The sequence below is a fragment of the Equus quagga genome, chromosome 16, assembly GCF_021613505.1.
Source record: "Equus quagga isolate Etosha38 chromosome 16, UCLA_HA_Equagga_1.0, whole genome shotgun sequence".
Lineage (NCBI taxonomy): Eukaryota > Metazoa > Chordata > Mammalia > Perissodactyla > Equidae > Equus > Equus quagga.
In genome coordinates this window covers 67529114-67552471 of record NC_060282.1, presented here as the reverse complement: position 1 = coordinate 67552471, position 23358 = coordinate 67529114, and the positions used below count along the sequence as shown (strand labels likewise).

The 23358-nt window shown below is 40.7% G+C and overlaps 1 protein-coding gene across 2 annotated transcripts in view; it reads left to right on the top strand.

Annotated features, from left to right (window-relative positions):
* The window catches only part of SLCO5A1 (solute carrier organic anion transporter family member 5A1), a 130241-nt gene that overhangs the window by 19259 nt on the left and 87624 nt on the right, over positions 1-23358 (top strand). The window lies entirely within an intron of this gene.

The following is a 23358-nucleotide window of genomic DNA, read 5'->3' as shown; positions in this document are numbered from 1 at the left end:
TTCTGATCAAGCTGGTTTTAAATGGCTTGAAGGATTCTGGGTCTTTTCAAATTTTATTTTGGCATATTTAACTATGTTTTGATAGATTGCTTTTTTAAAAATTTAATTTGTATGCCAAACAAAGTATTCACACATTTCACTGGCAATTGTATTTAGGTTAAAAAAAAGGTATTCCTTTTCCTCTTTGGTGTTGATATCCTTTCATATACTTAAAAGATAGATTGTTACTCTGTCTGGATTATTAGGCTAAAAAGTACATGTTGATTATTGCACGTTTTCTTTAATGTGTTGATTTCAGATTCTGCTGGCTCATTTTTGAACCTGTAGGTTTATCTTGTTGTAAGAAAAACTGATCTGCAAAAATAAAAGCTTAGAGTACATACTTTTTTTCAGATGGGAAGGTGAATTTCTTACATTATAATAAGGTTTTTTGCTTTGTTATGAATTCCTTTAGCTATGATTATTAAAAATGTACTTCACTTGTAGCTTTTAGGAGCATCTCCATCCATTAAAATCCCACACATGCATAATCTAATTGCAGATATTTATTTCTCACTGATCACAGAATCTGGCTAATAAGTGACTCTGTCTTTTGAGTTTTATTCTCCTTTTTTATTTGGCATCATCTGTGATTTTAAGTTGAGGGCTATTAATCCTTTCGTTGATGTCACAATGCAAGCTTACTACCAAGTCTGTGGGTTCCTGCTGGGACCTGCCCCAACATAGAACAATAGTGGTTGATTATTACCCTTTGCTTTCATTTACTGCCTCTACTGATGTGACGTCCTTTAACTGCCCTAGTGTGAGTCAATTGGAATTAAAGTTTCAGAGCAGACCCTGAGGAGGCCTGCGGTCAAATGCTCACTAAGGTTCTGTGTCTGCTCGTTTAGTTACTCAATTAAAACTCTGTTTTTTCTCAAATGGCTAGCTATTATGCTGATTTTATTACCTAATTTGTTATGGTTCATTCTCTCTCTTGTATTCTTCTATTAGAGATTTTTCTTAGATAGACTTTGTGTCAATATAATTTGAAAAAGTCACTGGTTTCTTATGTTTTAAAAAAAAGTTGCAAGTGTGTTCGTAGGCTCAGTCACTGATTCCCCTGGTGACTTTGCACAATCTCGACCTGCTGTTGTAATTAATATCAGTTCTCCAGGTATAGGAGAAATATGTCAAAGTCTGTGTTGACAAAATATTACTACTCCTTAATGGATGCGTTTCCAATATCATTATTGTTAAAATCAGACTTTTAATGACTATTTTAGTCATTTCAACATTATTAATGTGGTTTTGTCAATTTAATTTCCAACATTTCTTCTTTCTAGATGTTCCTTTTAGTTTCCTATAGATTATTTAGTTTATAATAAACTCATTGTATTTAATTCATTAACCTCCTGTCCATATTCCAAGTTTCCATTAAATGTGCTTTCCTTTCTTGCCGGCAAAGCATTCTTTTCCTATCAATTTCTTGAGACATTTATTTGTAGTTAAAAATCTTCCTCTCATAACATGCATTTTTCTTTTTATTTAGAGCTAGAATTTGTCATGCCAGAATTTTCCAGTGAACTTTCATTTTCCCACCCTACAGGCACCGTCTCTTCAGCAAGTTTGATATTAATAAATCAGAACTGTGTTTTGGTATTTGCCAAAGGGAGGCAGCCTGGAAAGGACTGGAGGTGAATCTGAAGCCTGAGCCTTGATGTTAGCTGTAGTCCTGCCACTGCATCACAACGTGATCTGGAGCCATGTGGCTGTTCTGTTTCATCTCGTTAACATGGAAATAATAAAATTATAATTCCCAAAAGATATAAAGGAATTATTGTGCTCTAGCTACATTAGATACATGGCAAAAAGATGAAATTAGATGAGTGAATAAACTGTCCTTTCATTCATCAAAGGTCTATAGACACCTTCTCTGTGCTAGGTGCTGGGGTTTGACACATAACACGGCTCTCATGGAGCTTCCTCTAGTGGGGAAGACAAACAATAAACGAGTAAATGATAAGTAATTACAAATCATAGTAAGGGCTGTAAATAATGGAAACCACATGGCACTGCGTTTGGGGAGGAGGTCCTTAAATAGGAAGGTCCCCAAGAGGAAGCAACGCGTAAGTTAAGGCTTAAAGGGTATTTGAGAACTGTGACACGTAAAATGTAATGTCAGTCCATAATCCTGATATCAAAAACCCTAGAATGGTATTCTTAAACATGGCTGAACATCACAATTACCCAAGGAGCATCCTTAAAAATGTAGATTCCTGGACCCACCTCTGTGGGGGTCTAATTTAGTAGAACTGTGGTCAGGCCCTAGAATCTGTACTTTTTTTTTTTGTGAGGAAGATTGGCCCTCAGCTAACACCTGTTGCCAATCTTCCTCTTTTTGCTTGACGAAGATTGTCGCTGAGCTATCCGTGCTAATCTTCCTCTGTTTATATGGGATGCTGCCACATTGTGGCTCGACAAGCTGTGGTTGGTCTGCTCCTGGGATCAGAACCTGTGGACCCTGGATCCCTGAAGTTGAGTGAGTGAACTTAACCCCTAAACCACCAGGCTGGCCTCTGTAATCTGTACTTTTTAAAAGTGCCCCAGATGATCCTGTTGAAATATCAAGTTTGAAAACTATTGTCCTGGAGAAATCCTGGTCAGAAACAACAATTTCTTTTCAAAGGAATGACTGTGGCCTGGTCTTCTTGTATCTTGCTTCCTATCTGCCATATGTAACTTTTCACCTCAATTTCCATATTTCAGAAACTTCTTTGAGATAGGGCCCTGGGCCTCCCCAACACTGTTGTGGGGCTGGTCCCTATTTGCCAGCAGGTGTCTTGCATGGGGGGAAAGCTCTGGAAGCTATTTAAGTGGAGGAAGGGAGGTGTATTTCTGGTGCATCTATTGGAATTCTGGTGCGTGATAGTGTATGGTTAGTAGATGGTTGTGGGTCGTTTTGGAAATCTGAATGCTTTTTGTAACTTTATAGCTATGGGAGATGTATTGGGAATTCCACCAAGGTATGGAGATTCCCCAGAGCAGAATTCATTGTACTTTTTCCCTCTGCCTAGGTTTAATTTAACCTCAATGTATTTGTATATATATTTAATATGATGGAGTGATTTTAAATATGGAACCAGGACTAGTTGTTTTCTTGGGATGCTGCAGTCTGACAAAGCTCCATTTGAGTCTTGGGGGAAGGGACCAGGAGCCTCTTCCTCTGTTCTCTCTCGCTCTGGGGATTTTCAGGAAAGCCCAGCAGCAGTATATTTGAGAACAAAGAGTAGCCATTGGGATTTACCAGTGAGAAGCTTTTAAAAAAATTGTTTATTTTAGAAATCCTCCTGTGCTCCCAGCTGTATTTTAAAAAGGTTGGTTGTTTCCAGTCCAGTAGAATTTACTGGCTGGCGTGGTGTGGCTAGTGACAAATAATCTTTTGGAAGACACTTGACACTAAATGGAAAATGGCCTGAACAGCGAGTCTTAGTAGTCTCGAGGAGTAAACTCAAAGTCAGTCACCTTTTATGGCCAGTGATTGCTGCCTTTAGGGCCACCAAAGCCTGAATGATGGCGTCATCCTCTGGTGAAGAGGCGTTACCGCGTGATCTCTGAACATATTCTTCTTTATAAGGCACAGTGTGACTGTGAGGACTCAGGTTCTGCTTTAACGCAGGAGAACCAGAAACTTCCATGTTTCTCTGTTGGGAGGACCTTCACGTGGGGTGAGTAACTCACGAATAGGACTCTGACGTGCCTGTTCACCTCCCCCTGGGACGCCTCACTTTTGTTTCTGCATCATTTCCACATTCCTCCTGAGGTGTAGGACCGGGTTGGTAGCCTCCTGTTTGTGTGCTGATAGCCATGGAACAGACAGCCCCCTCCCCTTGGTTTTCCTTGGTATGCAGAAATAGTCTGCAGCTTGTACAAGGCGTCCAGAAATACCGAGAACAACAGAGAAATAAACGCACGAAATACGAGAAGCTTGAAACCCGATTGATTTTTAAGGTATAGATTTTAGATCCTAACAAACATGTCTTATTTCCAGACCTGGTTTTATCTTCCATCCTGTCTTGGGAATTCTAGTGTCTAGTCCCAGAGGACAGTGAAAAACTCACATATACCTGGCCAGATATAATGTCTACGCTGGTCTCTGACCTGCTTCCCAAGGAAGGCACTCTCTCATAACCATCCCCCTTTCCTATAGTCAAGATTCCTGTATGTCAGGATTCCTTCCTGCCCGTTCACTCAGATTTCTCCTTCCTTTATGTCTCTCCCCCGAAGGGAGGTGAGGCGGTGAGGATGGGACTCACCTGGATGGTGGAATCCTTTGAGAGGTGTAGGGATGATCTTTCAGCTAGGAATCACTGAAACCAAGGGACAAGCCAAAGATGTGACATGGTAGGTTCAGGAGGAGAACGGGTGAGGGAGGGTACAGACATGGGTAAGTCCCCGTCTTCTTTCATTGAACCTAGAGAGTATAAGGAGGTGAAGTCCACACACATTAGATGATGGCAGGGCAGTACACTGTGGCTCCTCAACCAGTGGCCATTCCTGTCATTAGATGCTGTCCAACTTCCAAGAGGGAGACAGACTTTTGGCCTGGCATGGTAGACCTGGCTTGCACAGGAGTCCTCCTTGAGTGAGGGGTGGGATTGGGCTGGGCCAAAAAGGGTGAGAGGGGAAACAGATGGAAACATGATGGCAACAGAAGATGGGGAAGTGTGAAAAGCATGATGTGGAAGCTGTGAGTCTATCAGTTTGGCAGGAATAGAGCGTCTTCCTGGATGAACATGACAGCGTGCTTGAGCCAGATTGTGGAAGGAAGGCCTAGAAGGCATTGTGATTAGTAAATGATATTTATATCCCAAGCTTCTTGCATCCAATAATGCTTGCTTGATTTGGCATCATCTAGTAAAACTTTTATTAAAAATTGCCCCATTGGCCATTTTCACTTAACGGAAATTGAAAATAGATAAAAATGAGAGAATATAAATCATCCTCTGGAGTGTTTCTCAATATTAAAATTAATTGGGTTTTCTGTATTATCATTGGAAATATAATCAAGGGATTAATTCACGATGAGAAAGTCTTTCTGTGTGTAAGTGTTTCTTATTTTGGAGGAACAAAATGTTTATTAGAGAGAGCGTTAATTGTTCTAGAGTAACTGATTTTTCTAAGTTATAACAGATGGTAAAGTGACCCTGAATTGTGTTGGGGTAGCTGTTAAACTGATTAATTTTCAGTAGGGCGTGTGTGTTAATTAGGGCTTTGTTTCTATTGGAGGGAAAAGCAGTATGTTGCCGTATATGATAATTCTAAGACTCTAAGGAGACTTGAGAAATTAGCCCATTCCCCTTCAAAATGCTCAAAGCACCTGAAAGGAATTGCTCACAATAATAGAATTCTAGTATTTCATGAGTTGAATTTATCTTAAAGATAATCTAGACCAGTAGTTCTCAAACTTTAGTGAGCCTCAGAATCACCCGGAGGGCTTGTTCTAACCCAGACTGGTGGGCCCCATCCCTAGTGGGTCTGGTTCAGTAGGTCCGGGGTGGGGCCTGAGAATTTGCATTTCTATCAAGTGTCCACGTGGTGCTGATGCTGCTGGTCTGTGGACAATTCCCTGTGTTCTACAGAACACTGGTTTCAGAGGCTTCACTAATTGGTTCATTATCCATTCAAGAAATATTTACTACACTCCTACTGTTCTCAGGACGTTTCAGGTGCTGGGGTTACAGCCACGCCCAAGACAAAGTCCTGGGCTCTGGAAGCTTCTATTCTAGGGCCAGAGCAGTCCGTCAGGTCACTTGAGGCAGGGATAAGGGCTCTGAAGAAAAAGAACACCAAGTAGGACACTGTAGGAGGGTGGTGGGCGGGAGGATCTCGTCTTGGAGATGAGCCCTCCAGGTGGGGGATGCGGCACATCCAAGGGCTGGAGGCGGAAGGGGTTGAGGTGTTTGAGGCTGGTCCTACTGGATTAGAGAGTCAGGACGTTGATAAGAGTCACATTCAAACCGTTCTTGTTGCCAAATAAGTTCAGGAGATGCTGGTCTCAACGACATTAAATGTTTTTCTTTGTTGCAGGATTTCTTAAAGCCTTTACTCTGTTGATATCAATTATAAATCTCCAGGAGAGGACTAAGGCAGTTAGTCTTTCTCAAATTTAGATGACCACAAAACTTTTAATTCCACACTCATCTTGGAGGCTGGGGTTCTTTGAAACCCACTTGGGAAATCTTGATCTTTTTCTCCCTCATTTTCCAGCTAAGGAAACTGAGGACCAGAGAAATTAAATGACTTGTGCAAAATAATGAAGCTTGAGGTGATGTGGGATGGAGGAAAAAACACTGAGTTGGGGGGTGGAAGACTAGATTTGAGAGTTTGCTCTTATACTTTATTAAGTGGGGGACCCAGGGCTTTGTCACCTGAACTCTGTTGGTCTTAGTTTCCTCCACTAAAATGAGGAGATTGCACTGTCTACTTTCTGAGGCCCTGGATCACTCTGGGTGAATCACCACTGACTTTGTCTCTTTTTTTTGACTACTGAGTTTGTGTCAGCTAAGCCGAAGGAAAAACATTGGGAGACACACATAAACGTATTCATCAAATACCACCATCTAGATTCTTCTTTTTGCTTGCAAATGAATACACTTCCCAGACTAGTAATTAAAATAAAATCTGCCAGGGAATGTAAAATTCTAAATCATCAAATGTTGAGAAAGAAAATAAGAAACATATAAAGACTAAGATCTATGGTAGTATATTTTGCCGAAATATATTTTAACATAGATTTCAAATGTAATGACATTTATCATTGACTTGAATACAAACAGCAAATCACACCACAGGTGAAACATTTTTTTTTTTGTTTGCTTTCTGAGGAATTGTTGAGGGAAAAATAAAAAAAAATAAAACTCTTAGATTTTAGTCTGTTTGTAGCTGAGGTTCCTTTGGACTGGTGTTCTCTGGGCCTCATATTCTTCATCTGTGGAAGGAACCAGAATATTCCTTTATGACTTTACAGCTCTATTAATTTAAGCTGGTGCCATAAAGGTTCCTTTACAGCTCTACTAATCTGGTGGGTTTTTGACAGTTTTTGCCTCAAAGGGATATTAGCAATCAAATCGTTGTCAAAGTATAGCTTGGACCTGAGAGTTCCAGGGACCCAGGATGGGACTTGCACGCAGGGGATGTGAAGTCAGAGGTGCTCGCAGCTGTGGGTTCTCCACCATTCAGGGCCCATGGTTGGAATGTACTTTCAGGCTCCCTTTGTGTTGGGTGGGGCCATGTGACTGAGATTCTGGCCAATGAGTAGTGCGTAATGATGGATGCTATTTTCAGGCCAGAGCACTTAACTGCCAGGGCAAGACCCTCCAGAGCCTTCTTTTCCTCTGCCAGAGGAGTGGTACTATTCTGGTGCTGTCAGCTTGGGTTCTAGAATCAGAAGTCATGGGGCAGATCCCCCAGATGACCCTTGATGAATTATGCACAAGGAATGAACCTTGGTGGTTATAAACCGTAGGATGTTTTGAGTTGCTTGTCACAGCAATATAATGTAGCCTATCTCACTATTGGATGTAGTGAACTGGGGAAATCTCAAGAGACTGAAGGAAGAACAGCTTATCAGAAAATAATTCTTTTGGAGAAGATGCTAGTCGGCAGCCCCCACAATGGACTTCTCCTAAGGAATTCTACTGTTTCTATGAACAGCAAGTTTAGAGACTTGGTTAAAGAATGGACGAATTTGTATAGGTTCTATTACTATTCGTTCAAATTGATATTCATTGTATAAGCACATAGAGCAAGAGGCAATATACATGGTAGTTAAGATCCCAGGGCGGGCTGGGTTGCCTGGGTTTAGAGTCCAGCTCTGTTATTTTGGGCAAGTTTCTAGGCTCTGTAGGCTCCAGTTTCTCCATCTGCAAAAAGGGGTAATAATAGTATAGATCTCATAGGGTTGTTGTGAAGAATAACTCTGTTAATGTACGTCAAGAACTTAGACTAGTGCTTGGGTCATACTAGGCGGTCAATAAATCTTAGCCATTTTTTCCTCTCTGCCTCCTCCCTTCCCCTCTTATTACTATTGACATAGAAAAAAAAAGATGGAGAGGATAGACCCAGTGTTAAAGTAGTCATCTCTGGGTAGCAGGATTCTGTGTGATTTTAATTTTTTTGGTACCAGATTTGTTTGCAAGGAGCTTGAGTTGATTTATAATTAGGAAAAAAATACTATTTAAAAGTACTATATTTACTATGATTATTTTCCAAAAGAATATATGACAGTATCCACATTAAATCCTGTAATTGCTGTTTTTCCCCACTGTTTTGTGATCTATTTCTGTTGAGTTTTCATCTGCTCTGAAACCAGCTCTCTGCCTTGACTTTTTAATTTTTTCAAGGATTCTTTCCTTCTCTTGGCCACATTTTGTTGAGACCAGTGAATCTCTTGGTCTCTTATAACTTATGAAGTCTTATAAGTTCCTTCTCCTAAATCTCATACTACTGTCCATGCCCCAGCCTGGTTCAGATCCTTACCCCTTCATGCCTGGACTATTGGGTTTTCTTGTCCATTGGCTTCTTTTGATACTCATGTAGTGACGCCAGACTAACGCTCTTAAAATACCTCTTTGAGGGGTCGGCCCCGTGGCTGAGTGGTTAGGTTCGTGTGCTCTGCTGCGGCAGCCTGGGTTTTCGCAGGTTCGGATCCTGGGTGCGGACATGGCACTGCTTGTCAGGCCAGGTTGAGGCGGTGTCCCACATGCCACAACTAGAAGGACCCACAACTAATAATATACAACTATATGCTGGGGGGATTTGGGGAGAAAAAAAGCAGAAAAAAAAAAGAAGATTGGCAACAGTTGTTAGCTCAGGTGCCAATCTTTAAAAAAAAAAATACCACTTTGATTGTACCGTTGCTTTTCTCAATACTTTCATGGGCTCCTCAGGTTCCCCATTACTGAGGGTAAAATTCAATTTCTCAGCCTGACATTGAAGGCTCTCCACATTTGCTCTTTCCTTGCTCTCCCAAATATTCCACTCTTGACCTTATTTGTGGTCTTTTCCCACCATATTTCTGTACGTGAGTGCCTTTGCCTTCCTGCGCCCTTTATGTCTAAATTTTACTCATCCTTGAATCTCTTGCATATATATCCTGGTCCTAAGCGTTCACATTTTTGCCTTTGTAAATTGCGATAGCTCCGTTCATTTGGCCATTAATCACTGGCTTGTGATTTTCTTGTATTGGAATTGTATTAATCTCTGTATCTTTTAACATTTCATGTGCTTATGTCCTCTCTCCAACTAAATGTAATGTTTCTGAGGGTGCTTACATTTCCTAACACCAGTGTCCTGCAGAAAATGAGTGATCCATGGGGTATTGATTGATGAATTCATATATCTTTAATATTTGCTAAAAATAGATGCTAGAATGAGAAGACTTACTTTTTTTTAAAAAAAGAAAAGACAGAATTTCAATTTAGACATTTTCCTGTTGACTTTATTTTTGATTTTACTATTTATAATGTTGTTTATCCTGATAGTCTGAGCTTCTTTTAATGGTGAGATCGATATTTACTTGAATATGTGCCAGAGCAAGACTTCTGTAATTCACTTATTAGAGAAAGCCAGTAAATTGTTGAGTTCAGGATTTTTAAAAAATTAAATAAACTCCAACTAGTAAAATCTCAGTGACAGGGAGCAAATGCTTCTGTTGCTTGTGACCCGTTGGATGCTGTCCCACCGAACTGTGAGCTCCTTGAAGGAAGTTACTACTTCTCAGTCATCTCTATGATCCCGGTACCTAACGGTCCCTGGTACACAGTGCTGACTGTGTCAGGTGACAAAACCACAGAGCAGGAATGCAGACTTAGAAGAAGGGAAAACTTACATCTCAGATACTTTTAATATATGGAATATTTGTCATGGATTTAATATTTTTCTTCTAAATGAGCAAATGAAGCACAATTTTTAATGACTGTAATTTTAAAAATTGAAATCACAATAGTTTATAACATTGTGAAATTTCAGTTGTACATTGTTATTTGTCCGTCACCATATAAATCTGCCCCTTTACCCCTTATGCCCCACCCCCAACCCTCTTCCCCTCTGGTAACCACTAAACTGTTCTCTTTGTCCATGTATTTGTTTCCTTTCCACATATGAGTGAAATCATATGGTGTTTGTCTTTCTCTGTCTTGCTTATCTCGCTTAACATAATACTCTCAAGTTCCATCCATGTGGTTGCAAATGGGACGATTTTGTCTTTTTTATGGCTGAGTAGTATTCCATTGTATATATACACCACGTCTTCTTTATCCAAACATCAATCAGTGGGCACTTGGGTTCCTTCCATGTTAATGACTGTAATGTAACGATATAACAACTTTTTTTAAAAAGCTCTCACTTCCCGTTGAACTGATTATGTCCCCCCAGAATTCATGTTGAAGCCTTAACCTCCAATTTGACTGTATTTGGAGATAGGGCCTTTAAGGAGATACTTAAGGTTGAATAAGGTCAAAAGGGTTGGAGCCCTAATCCAACAGGACTGGTGTCCTTACATGAAGAGGAAGCGACACCAGAGTGCTCTCTCTCTTCCCACATGTGCGTAGAGGAAAGGTCATGTGAAGACACAGTGAGACTAGCTATATTTGCAAGCCAGGAAGAGGCTTGCACCAGAAACCAACCCTGTTGGCACCTTGATGTTGGACTTCTCATCTCCAGAACTGTGAGAAAATCAATTTCTGTTGTTTAAGCCACCCAGCCTATGGCATTTTGTCATGGCAGCCTGAGCTGACTAATACATCTCCTGACTCAGTATATCCATGTATTGAGTTTACAGTGCCTAATTGCTTTACTATGACTGATGCTATCCTGGTTTTGCAGAGATTTCACATTTCCATTTCTCCTTTCCTGCAGAGCGATCATGCTGGCTGGCTATGTGCATGTCCTTGCCTCCAGTTTCTGCTTCCTTGAAACTTTCCCTAGAACAGCCCAGGCTGGCCCTTTCCAGATGGTGGGAGGTGACGGAGGCTCAGCAAGCAAGCAATGAGAGAGCAAGTGGATGTGAGCAGAGAACTTTGGGAAGTGGGGACTGTGGGGCAGCTATAGCAAGCCTCAGCTCTGGACCATTTAATGGGGTGGGGGTGGGGGGCGGGAGAGGGACATCCCAACCCTTTGCTTTTTTTTTTTTAAATGCTGTTAGTAACATTTGAAAGGAACACACTGTTGTATAATGGCAGTCTTGGCAACAGCCCTCTGTCCTCTTCAGATGCCCTGGAGTCATGACTGCTTCTGGCCTTAGTTCTTTTCAGTTTCCATCTCCCAGTTGTTGGAGAGTCTTCTTGGGCTGCACTTACGTTTATGACACCCTCAGAATATCAGAGCCTTCCTTCACCAATCCCACTGCCTGCTGATCTTCACCTTCAGTGTCCTTGACCATTTCCTTCATGACCCTCAAGAGAGAGAAAACTTACTCGCCTTTCAACATCCAGGCTGCTTCTCCTCCTAGGTTTTTTTGGGTCACATGTCCAGCACTCTTACTTGCATACTCTTTTTTGGACAATATGGGTCAGAATGGTTCACAGAACAGAAATACATGGACAAAAGAGAAGTCAACAACTGTGTAGACACATTCACCCCAGTTATTGGCTGAGGGTGATTGCGCTACATGGTGGCGAAGGCTCATTGGCCAAGAAGCACAAGTGTGTCCCAGGTCAGTTTTTACTCTTGAAAACAAAACATGTTTCTTGGGGAATGGACACATTACAAAGAAGTGAAATAGATTATTATATGTGTACAAATAAATACATATTTTTGAGGGTATATCAGAGACAGATAGTATTTATTTGAATTAGCACTGTGTGTGGAATTCCTAAACTCAGTATCTGTGTATTCCAGCATCATACTAAACTACTCGCACTCAAATCTTTGTCTTAGGGTCTCCTTCTAGGGGAACCCAACCTAAGACACTTGCTGTAGCAAAGACTTTCATGTCTGTGAGAAGATAAATTTAGATTATACTAAGACTGTGATTTTAGTTGGAATGCCTCCCTTGTTCTGTAATTAAGATGCACAGTGGAAAGCATCTTATTTAAAGAATAAAATGATCATACATTATATTGTTATACTATCTGATTCATTGTTTGAACTCAATGGATATTAAAAATGATAATTACATGTGTAATCAGTTTATAGCAGGGTTGTTAGGGTGAATTCACTGGAGGTATAAGGGATTATTATCACCATCACTCTGTCTCGTGTATTACATTGTTTGTGACTCTTAGTGTATTGTGTCTATAAAAATCCCACAAGATGTAATGTAGGCCGGCAATTTTCAAGCTGACCTGCCAGGGTTTGGATGAGAACTAATCCAAATTACTAGGGTCAATGTGGACTGAACAGTGGGGAAGACTGAATCGCTTAAGCTGCTTATGGTGACCACAGCCTAGGACAGGTAATCAGATTTCCACAGGCCTCTGTATGCTAGTTTTGGACTCAGCGAATTAACGTCCGATTCACTATTACCACTTTGAACCCTTTCACAGCTTTTCATTTATTTATTTACTTTTTGGTGAGGAAGATTGTCCCCAAGCTAACATCCGTGCCAGTCCTCCTCTTTTTGTATGTGGGACACTGCCACAGCATGGCTTGATGAGCGATGTGTAGGTGCCCAGGATCCGAACCTGTGAACCCTGGGCTGCCAAAGTGGAGCATGTGAACTTAACCACTATGCCACTGGGCGGGGCCCAGCCCCACAACCTTTCATTTCTTTAAATCCAGTTTTTCCTTGTAGTGGTAGTCAGAATAAACACAAATTCCAGAATTATGGGATGAGCATACAGAAATTCACTGAAAGAAGCAAAGCTGCCTTAAAGGAATGATTGTCAACAGTATAATTTTGGTCAAAGGAGCAGAACTAGTGAGTAAACTAAGAGTTGGTCCCATGGCTGTCTAAATCCCCTGAAATTCTGTGAAATTACGTGATTTTTTTATCTTTTAAATCTACCGCTTGACTTACTATGTAGACCTCTAATGACATTAAAATCCTATAATCCAAGAGAGGTAGAAGTAGTGTTTAAAAGCAGAAGGCTGATCAAATACAGGGCCAATAGTAATATTGGGCTTAATGCTTGATTTGGGTGGGTGTTTTTTAATCAGTTGAGTAAAACACCCTCTGGAGGGTGCATAGCTGGTGCCAGTGCTCATGATAACAATGGCAAACTTTCTCTACTGCTACTACTCCTTAACTTTGCTTTCACATTTCGCTGTCTTCCTGAAAGTAGCTGAAAATCGAGAATCAAGGGATTGGAGGGGCCATGGCGTGTAAAAGAGGGTGATAAATCTGTATCATTGAAAATAGGCTAAAATATAAAAAAGAGTTGCCACATATCAAAAAATGTTATTTATTCAGCATGTCCCTGATACAAAGTGCAGAATTCTTAAAAAGAGTATGAGAGAATTAGGCAGAACTCTAAGCAATTTTTGAGGATCACGGTTGACATTTTTATATACTAGTGTCTTTGGTATTTTTGGAAGTATATTAACTTCCCATTTTGAACTATTAAATATTACATAGTAGCTATATTATCTCTAGTCAGGTCTCAGAATTAATGCTCCATAAATGATGAGATTACTCTCGAAATGTCCTTGAGAACTTGAGGAAGTGTGTGAGTAAATTTGAAAATTTAACATAGTAAATTCATGAAAACATCTCTAAGATTACTTTGCACTGAAAATTGTAATAGCTCCTATGACAATTAGGATTTTCTTTTTAAATATTAGGACTTAGTGTGGAGATTTCCTATGTATGATTTGGCTGTTGCATAAATTAAGATCCCTCTGCTGGGAGAACACTAACGATGGCTTGATTTTTTTTTTATGGTTTGATTTTGATATTTGCTCGGTGTAAGGTGAGATTTCACTTGTGGCTTCATTTAAATCCCATGGGAGGCCACGTGACGTAGCGTAAGTGTTTGGACTGTGGAGTCTGGCAGACTTGGGCTCGAATCTACCACTCACTAGTTCTGTGACCTGGGTATATTCCTTATCATTTCAAAGGTCAGAATCCTTCAGTAAATGGGAACTACTGAAACTTATCTATCAGATGTTATGTTGGGAGGATTGACTATTGTGTTTAAAAAGCCCAGAGGAGGCACTTAAAAGTATTAGTTTTCTTCTTCCATTTCTTTCTCTCCTTTAGTCTTCTCCGAGTTCTTATTGGAACCACTGTTTAGCATTTATCACAGAATGTCTTATCCTGCCAATTATCTTTTCTTTTGTGTTTTGTTCCTCAAAAAAGAGCTCCCCACAAAGTCTTTTTAGGATGGCACAGGCCCTTTTTATCACTCGTAATGTTTAACACCAGGTGTTTCATAGAGTGTAATTTCAACAAGTAGCTACTGATTGATTAATGAGTAGGGAACAGGGTGTTTTGGGTAATTGAATATTCTGATTATCTGATAACCAGATATGTGAATTCCATATTCAAAGACTTTGGAAACAATAAAATACACTTAACATGAAAATGATCCTGAATATGACATCATCATCCTTTGGTGCCTCTGAAGGTACTTTAAAGTCCTGTGTTGTCTCAGAATCATACTTTTAACTATGAAGTTATTTATAATAATAGAAGTAATAATGATAATTGTTATAGCTGACATTGAGCACTTAGTAAGTGTTAAGCGTTTTATGTGCGTTATCTCGTTTATCGCCTCAGTAACTCTCAGAAGTAGATAAATCACCATCCCCTATTTATAGATGAGGAAGCATGTCTAGCAAGATTAAGTACTTTGTTTAAGATCGTGGAGCCAGTCCCTGGTCGAGAGCCACACAGACATCTGATGCTGAAGCCAGTGCTCTTATAAACCGCTCAAATATTGAGTTGAATCATAATTGCCCCTAGGACATTGAACATAACCTTTTATTTTAAAACAAAATGCCTGATAGTAGCTTGGTGATCTGCCGTATTTCTTTCTCGTAAAGGTAGACTGTAGACCAGCTTTTCTACTACTCTGAGTTAAAGTGTGTGCTAGAAGAAACCCAAAAAGTTTGGGCATATTAACTTTGTAAAACTGCTTGTATTTATAAATTTTCTTTGTTCTTGTAATGAACAAAGAGTCAGGGACTATCTATTTTTAATTCAGATGAATTAATTCTATTCTTTCATCAATGAGGTGGTTACAAAGGAAAATGCCTTCAATTAGGACAGTAATAGTACCTACTGCATAAAGTTGCTGTGAAGATTGAGAAAATACATGTAAAGGCGTTTAGCACAGTAGCTTACATATACTAAATGCCCAGTGTTATCTTTTCGTAATAGTTCTCCTGTCAGTGACTGTAGAGTTTGACTGCTAACACTTCTCTAAAGAATAAGCTTTACAATGAGCCCTAGTGGAAGCAGTCTTATGGTACCAGAACTAATTCCTGTGAGTCGATGAAAAGAAAAGGGGTAATATTAAAGGTGTCCTAAAAAGTTTGTATCACTTGAATGTCTATAAAATCCACTGGATGGCCATGACGATGCCAATGACTGGAGGGGCATTGCACTGATATTCTTCCACTTGTGCGTGGGGGCTGTTGTAGACTTGGCTCTTTCCTATGTGAATCATGCTTCTTCGAGTGCCCGGACAGCAAACTGGAGTTGTGTCATACCTACGCCGGTTTACCTGGAAGGTGCTTCCTGGCAGAGACTTGCCCTTCCCGAGAGAGAAATTTAATCTGCTCTTAACAGCTGGTACGCTCTTCTGAGACTTCCCCGTAGTTACTGAAGTAAATGTCACACAACATATTTGCAATGTATTTTTCAGATAATGTACATTTCTCCGCCGTCCTTATGGCACCCAATTAGTGATAAAACTAGAGATGGAAATCTAAATAATGAGCTTCTTTTTCATTTAGAATGCTTTTAAGATCCCTGAACTAACAGTTCCAAAAATATTTTGAGATCTTCAGCCCTTATGGGATTAATTTCTTCATTAGTAGGTGCTTACATACTTCTTATAATTAAAGTTTGGTTGCTTTTTTGTATTTTAGAGACATGTGTCCATAAATGGAGAGAAAGTAGGCTTCGGTTTCAGATGGAGCCAAGTTCTAATTCTGACCCTGCCACTTACTGAGTGCTGATCTCCTTAATGTCTCAGGGACTCAGTTTTCTCATCTGTAAATTGGGCAGGATAATATTATTTTTCCTTAAAGCTGTTCGTGTTGAATGGCACAAAAGAGGTAAAGTGCCTAGTGTAGTTTCTGGAAGATTGTCAATAAACTATAATTATGGTATTGTTTTACTTCAAAGTGAATTATGGTTCAACTAAAATGTTACTTGGGGCTTATACTTTTAGAAATTGAATCATTGAGAAATTGCCAACTCTAGAAAAATTGACTTTACAAATGAATTTCTTTTTTGTACAAATATTTCTGACTTTTACATTTATAATTTTTAATCTACCTAGACAACTTGTTAAAAAATGAAACATTTATAGAAAAGTGGCTTTTCTAGACATGCATTTAATCAAAAACTCACCTATATTTCTGTGATTTGTATCCATAGCTTAGATAATTATAACTACCTTTGTGGTGAAAATTAAAAGAAATAATGTGTGCAAACATTTAGCTGATACTTGGAACAGGGTAAATATCCACAATAAATGACTGTCATCATTTCTTATAAGGATTGGCAAACTTTTTCTCTGAAGGGGCGGATAGTAATTTTTTTTTGAAGAAGAAGATTAGCCCTGAGCTAACATCTGCTGCCAATCCTCCTCTTTTTGCTGAGGAAGGTTGACCCTGAGCTAACATCTGTGCCCATCTTCCTCTATTTTATATGTGAGACGCCTGCCACAGCATGGCCTGATAAGCAGAATGTAGGTCTGTGCCCGGGCTCCAAATGGGCAGACCCCAGGCTACTGAAGCGGAGTGCAAAAGTTTAACTGCTGTGCCACAAGCCACTAGGCTGGCCCCCCAGATAGTAATAGTTTAGTCTGAGGTCCACAAGATTTTTGTACCAACTATTCAACTCTGCTGCTGTGGGCTGAGTGTAATCACACACAATATGTAAATGAACGCGTGTGGCTATGTTCCAATAGGACTTTATTTACCAACGTTGGCCGGTAGTTTGCTGACCCCTAATTTATTAAAGTAACTTAGCCTGGGAGGAGTTAGCGTGAAGTATTGGGCAGATCGATGTTAAGAAAAATTGGAAGGTTGCTTTACAAATACTGTATGCTCTTTCACTGGAGACTTACTATGTACTCAGTGTGTGTCAGGCGCCCCTGTAGGAGATGCCATAGATTTAAGAACAAATAAAACAAGTCCATTAGTCTGTAAAGGCTTCCTTCAAGTTTTAAAAAATATATTTATAATAAATTTACACAAAGATGATACATTTGATGGCTGAATATTCATAGCTGAAAGAGATAAAGGTGCTATTCCAGAAGATATGTTTAAAAAAATTCTTTTGCTGATTAAACTTTATTTTCAATTAGAAAAACCTGAAAATATGGTAAGTTATAAAGAAAACACCAAAAAACCCTCATTGTAATTTTACTACCCTGAGCTAACAAATTTCAATACACGATGTGTTTCCTTCTAGCCTTTTCTTATGTTTTTTGACACATAATTTACATACCATAAAATTCACCCACTGGAAGTGTATAATTCAATGATTTTTAGAAAATTTATAGAGTTGTGCAGCCATCAGAAGAACCCACTTTTAGAATACTTGCTCTTTTTTTTCTTGAGGTAAAATTCACATAAAATAAACTGCACTTAATTAAAGTGTATAGTTTAATAAGGTTTGACATAGACATACTCCCCTGAAACCATCACCACAAGTAAGACTGTGAACATACCCAACGTGGCCAAAAGCAATGAGCCTCTTTGTAACCCCGGCCTCTGCCTGGCCCCCTCTCATCCCCAGGTCACTACAGACCATTTTTTACTACTTTCGATTAGTTTGCATTTTCTAGAATTTTATAAACTGAATCAGACAGTATATACTCTTTATGTCTGCTTTCTTTCACTTAGCATAACTATTTTGAGACTTATGCACGCTTTAGCGTGTATCAATAGCGCATCCCTTTGTATTGTTAAATAGTATTCAAGTGTATGAATACACTACAGTTTGTTTATCCATTCACCTCTTGATGGACGTTTTGGTTGTTTCCAGTTTTGGGCTACTACAAATAAAGCTGCTATGAATATTTGTATATAACTCTTGGTATGAACGTATACTTTCATTTCTCGTGTGAAAGTACCTAGGGGTGAAATGGTTGACTCACATGGTAGGGATTTGCTTAACTCCTTAAGACACCACCAAACTGTTGTCCAAAGTGGCTGTAATGTCTTACATTCCACATCAGCAGTGTATGAGAGTTCTAGTTGCTTCACGTCCTTGCCAATACTTGGTGTAATTTGTCTTTTTGATTTTAACCATTTGAATAGGAGTTCAGTGGTAGGTCACTCTGGTTTTAATTGGCACCTCCCTGATGGCTCATGGTGCTGAACGGCTTTCATGTGCTTATTCACCATCCATATATCTTCTTTGGTAAAGTGTCTGTTGAGAAATGTTTTCCCCAATTGTTTTCTCCTAGAAGTTTTACAGTTTTAGGCTTTATGTTCAAGTCTATGATTGATTTTGAGTTCATTTTTTAAATGGGTATCTAATGGTTTCAACACTGTTTATTGAGAAGACTGTCCTTTTTCCATTGAATTACCTGTACACCGTTGTCAGTTGTCCATACATACGTGTGGGTCTGTTTCTGGATTTTCTTTCCTCTTCTATTGATCTGTGTGTCTATCTGTAAGTTAATACTATACTGTCTTGATTGCAGTATCTTTATAATAAGTCTCAAGATCAGGTAGTCTGAGTTTTCCAACTTTGCTCTTTTTCTAAATAGTTTTCGCTGTTCTGTGTCCTTGGCATTTCCATATGAATTTTAGAATCAGTTTGTCAGTTCTACAAAAAACTCTGCTGGGATTTTGATTGGAATTGGGTTGAATTTATATATCGATTTTGGGAGAATTGACATCTTAACAATATTGGGTCTTTTGACCCAGAGACAAAGCACCATTTATTTGTCTTCTTAATTTCTTTCAGCAGTGTTTTGTAATTTTCAGAGTGTAGGTGTTGCACATATTTTGTCAGATTTATGTCTAAGTATTTTGTATTTTTTGATTTTGTTGTAAATGGTGTTACTTTCTGGCTGTTGCTTGTATATAGAAACACAGCTGATTTTTTAAATACTGATCTTGTATCCTGCAACCTTGCTAAATTCACTTATTAGTTCTAGTAGCTGTTTTGTAGACATTTTTAAGTGTATGTTTTTTGACTTAATCATGGTCCTACTGTCAACAGAATTTTGTATTCTTCTTTTTCACTTAAATTTTAAAAACAAGCATTTCCTCAAGATATAAAAGCTCTTTGGAAACGTTAAAATTACTAGTGGTGTTATCTATCACAATGTAGTTATCAATCACTATTATTAATGTTTCTGTTTTTCTATATGCAAAATATGGTGATAAATGTCATGCTGATGTATATGGTGAATTGCTACCCAAAAGCTTGTACAGCCGTGTCTTGTACCAGCAATGGATGAGAATAACTCATTCATTGATTTTGTATTTGCACTGGATACTGCCATATTTCAGTCTTTGCTAGTTTATCTAACTAGATTGCAGCTTCTATTTCTTTGATAACTAGTGAAATTAGTTTCTTATGGGTTCATTAATGTTTTGATTATTCTCTTATGCATTTTCTGTTTGTGTTCTAAGGGAATCCATTCTTAACTTTTAATAAAACTTTTTTTGGGCCCAAAATACAACTTTTAAAAATTTGACTTAATTTTTTTTTTTTTCATGCTTTTGTGGTAGCTGTCTTTGGGGTCCTTCCTGAGGACTGGATTAAATTTATAGATAGCAGTCACTCACAGGTGGCCAATTTGATGTTTTTAAAGCCACAACATATTGAACATGGCCCCTTCCCATGCCCCAGATATGAATTAAGCGCAGCTGGCTGCTTCTGTCTGTACTTGTGTGTTCCCTTTTAGAATACAATTACTTTGAAAATGTTTCTAAAGGAAGATAGTGAATTTAAACCAACTATTGCTCGCTACGGAAGTGAGGAAGAAACACTCTGAATCTACTTAAACCCTTTTCTTTCTCATCTGTGACCTAAGTTGCTCTCGGATGTTTCAGCAAAGTGATAGACTCTTCTGTCTATCTGTGGCAGCTGTTCGTCTGCTGTCAGGCCTGTGGCAAAATGACCGAATCACTTAAAAGAAAGATTGCTGCTCAGAATAACTGGAATCAAAGGTCTCCTATCTGCTTGTGCTTGGGAAGGAATGAGTGAGGCAATATTTTCTGTCAGGATGGTGCTTTGGTGTCATGAAGTACTTGGCTAATTTTCAAGAAATTATGCAAGTTGTATGAGAGTTGGTGGCACTGCTGTGACATGACAGTGAAGTGTGGATTGCGTTTCACGTCTTGTTATCTGCATTAGCGGTGTCACCAAACATATTCAAGAGGATGACCTCCCTATCACTATGTCCCAGACCAGGTTTAATAGTCATTTGAGGACCTCAGGCATGTATGCAAAATGTTTTTCTGTGAGTGCGTCTTGGGTACAATCCCAGGTCCTGAGACTGAGCCTAAATTATACTTGTAACCTAAACCCCTGTCAGCATCAGTTCCCAGCAGCATTCACTGGCATGTGGGGCAGCTGAGGAACTGGGTCCTAGGCCAGAGGGAATGTGGGGAAGCAGTGGACAGAGTGATGAGAAGTGGGAGGTGAGGAGGAGCCTGGAAGCAGAGGCTGATAAATTGGAGACCAAGGTCAAATGAGGGCAAAACAATCCAGGCCAGTAACAAAGAGGCTTTGACAACTCAGAAAAGCCAACTGGGGAGGGTGGTGGCCTATGGAGAGCCTGGCAGAGGTAAGGGTCAGGCCTGGAGTGGGGCGGGGTAAGCGTCAACGCTCTGTGGCTGTAAACCACAGGAACCAACTCTGTCCAACCAAGGACTTTGTAGGGAAGGAGGGTGGAGATGGCTCACAGGACAGGGCAGCCTCAGGGGTCTAGGGAGCAGGAGCCAGTGGATGTGGATGACTCTTCAAGGCACTGTTGCAAGGATGAATCCACTTTGCCTGCTTTTGTTACTTCACTCAGGATTGGAAGTCCATGCCTTCATCCCTTCTCTATTCAACAATATGTATTAGTGCTTATCGTCAGCACTGCTTAGGCATTGATAAGACATCAGTGAAACAGTAGTCCTTGTCCTCATGGAACTGACATTCTAGTGGGAGAGCCAGAAAATAAGCAAATAAACAAATGTTGTGTCGTGCGGTGGTACATGCCGTAATGAAAACTCCAGCAGGGTAAGGTGATAAAGACTCATGGGGTGGGGTGGGTACCATGTTTAGATCGTGGTGAGCTCTGGCTTCTCTGAGGAGTGATATTTGAGCAGAGATCTGGAAGAAGAAGGGAATGAGCCACATGGGTATCTGGGGGAAGATATTGCAGGGAGAAGAGCATCTGATGCACTGTCCTGGTTGGTCACCTCCTACTGACGAATCATGGAGGACAGGCCCCCATGATCAACAGGCCATCAAGCCTGTGCAGTCGGAGATGGATGGATCCCAAAGGAAAACGGAATTGCTTTTCCCAAAAGAAGGGGGCATGGAAACTGAACAGGCGGAAGGAAAAGATGTCCATCTCTGTTGAGGGTAGTGGTTCTTTCACCGAATTCTGCCCATAAATGAAGAGAATTAACGAGAAGAGGAGTTGTTTATACTCCTGAGAACTAGGGACAGCAGGAATGAAGTGGAAGGAGAGGCCTCTGGCAGTGACACGGTATCCTGGACTCCTGATTGAATTCTGACGATTGGTGCAGAAGAGAGAGGGTGGGAAGGAGAGTAGAAGGAGAGAAACAAGTGCTCAGGAGCCCCCAAGGACCAGCGTCCTGACTTCCTATTCTAGACGTCTGGGCCAGCCCTCAATTGTACAGTGGAAGCGACTTGTTCTTCTACTGCCGTGTGGAAAACAACCGAGAAAACATTTCTAAAGGCCACTGAATGGTAGGGGCAGCCAGTGCGATGCTGTTATCTGTCTTCACTGTCCTCAGAGAAGAGGGACTGAGCAGCCTGCACACAGCTGGGTACTGAGGCCCGTGATGGGACTAGGGTGGGGACAGTGGCAGTCACTCTTTTCTGCCTCCGCCCAGGTGCTGAATGGCTTGCGATTCCCTGAACACGCCATGCTCTTGCACACTTGCATGCCTTTGCCCTTGTGGGCCCCTCCGCGTCTAGTGTCCTTTCTTCTCTCCTTGCAGGCTTATGTCAAAAGTCATCTTTTTTGTGAAGCCTTCTCTGTCTTCCCTCCTCAACCAGATACAGCGCATCATTCCTCTCCCTCGGTCCAGCCTACTGCTGGTGCTGGTTCTACTTCTTCACTGAGCCTTGAATCATGGTTGGTTTTCCATGTTTCTCTTCTGGGGGCCCGTGCATCAGTCTTATTTACCTTTGCAATGCCCCCTGCTTGTCCCACGGCTTGACATCACAGGATGCATGAGTGACTTCTGACTTTGCAATTTGGGCTATGAGGCCAGGAAGGAGCTGACTGTGTGGCCCTCTGTGATACTAGGATCTTTACTGGTTTTCACTGGGCTCCTCGATTTCCCGGGTCCAGCGAGGCTCGTGGCTGGCTGACTGGTCACTATTAGGAGTTCCGCAGTCGTTTCTTGTGATTCAGGGACAGGTTGAGCTACCTGACACAGACTCTGTAGAGTTCGGAGAGCTGTTGCCCTGGGTTGCAACTGACCTCGTGGAACAGCCCTATGCGAGATAATCCTCAGTGCAGCCAAGTTAGGTTTTTGTGATGGTGAAGGAGAAGTGTCCTTTAATTCTGCCAGAAATGGAGGAATGGAGGCGTCAGACTGCAAAGAGGGGACCAGGTGCAGGCTGGCATTGCAGGGTGCTTTTATGCCTCCTCTCTCGGGTAGCCATTGGGTAGGTCCACCCAGAGGACTCTCCCAGGGCAGGCCGGAACTGAGTGGAGAGCCCTCAGCCTTGCGTGTTCGCTCTGCGGGTCTGGCTGGTCTTAGAGTCAGTACTTACTCATCAGAGACCTTGGATTTAGAACTGACATTTTCTCATCCCTGAGTAATGAGAGGCAGCAAACATAGGGTCCAGCTAATCAAATATGTCATGTGCAAAGTGAGCCTTGAGCCTGGCGGGGAATTAGCCCTGCGGCGCTCAGGCTACCGTCCTTAATCAGCTGGAAGAGTCCCGCGGGGCAGCTGGAACAGGACTTAGAGACAGAGGGGAGACGGGCCTAGACGTGAGTGATATGAGGCTGAGCCCAGCTGCTAATGAGCTACTACTGA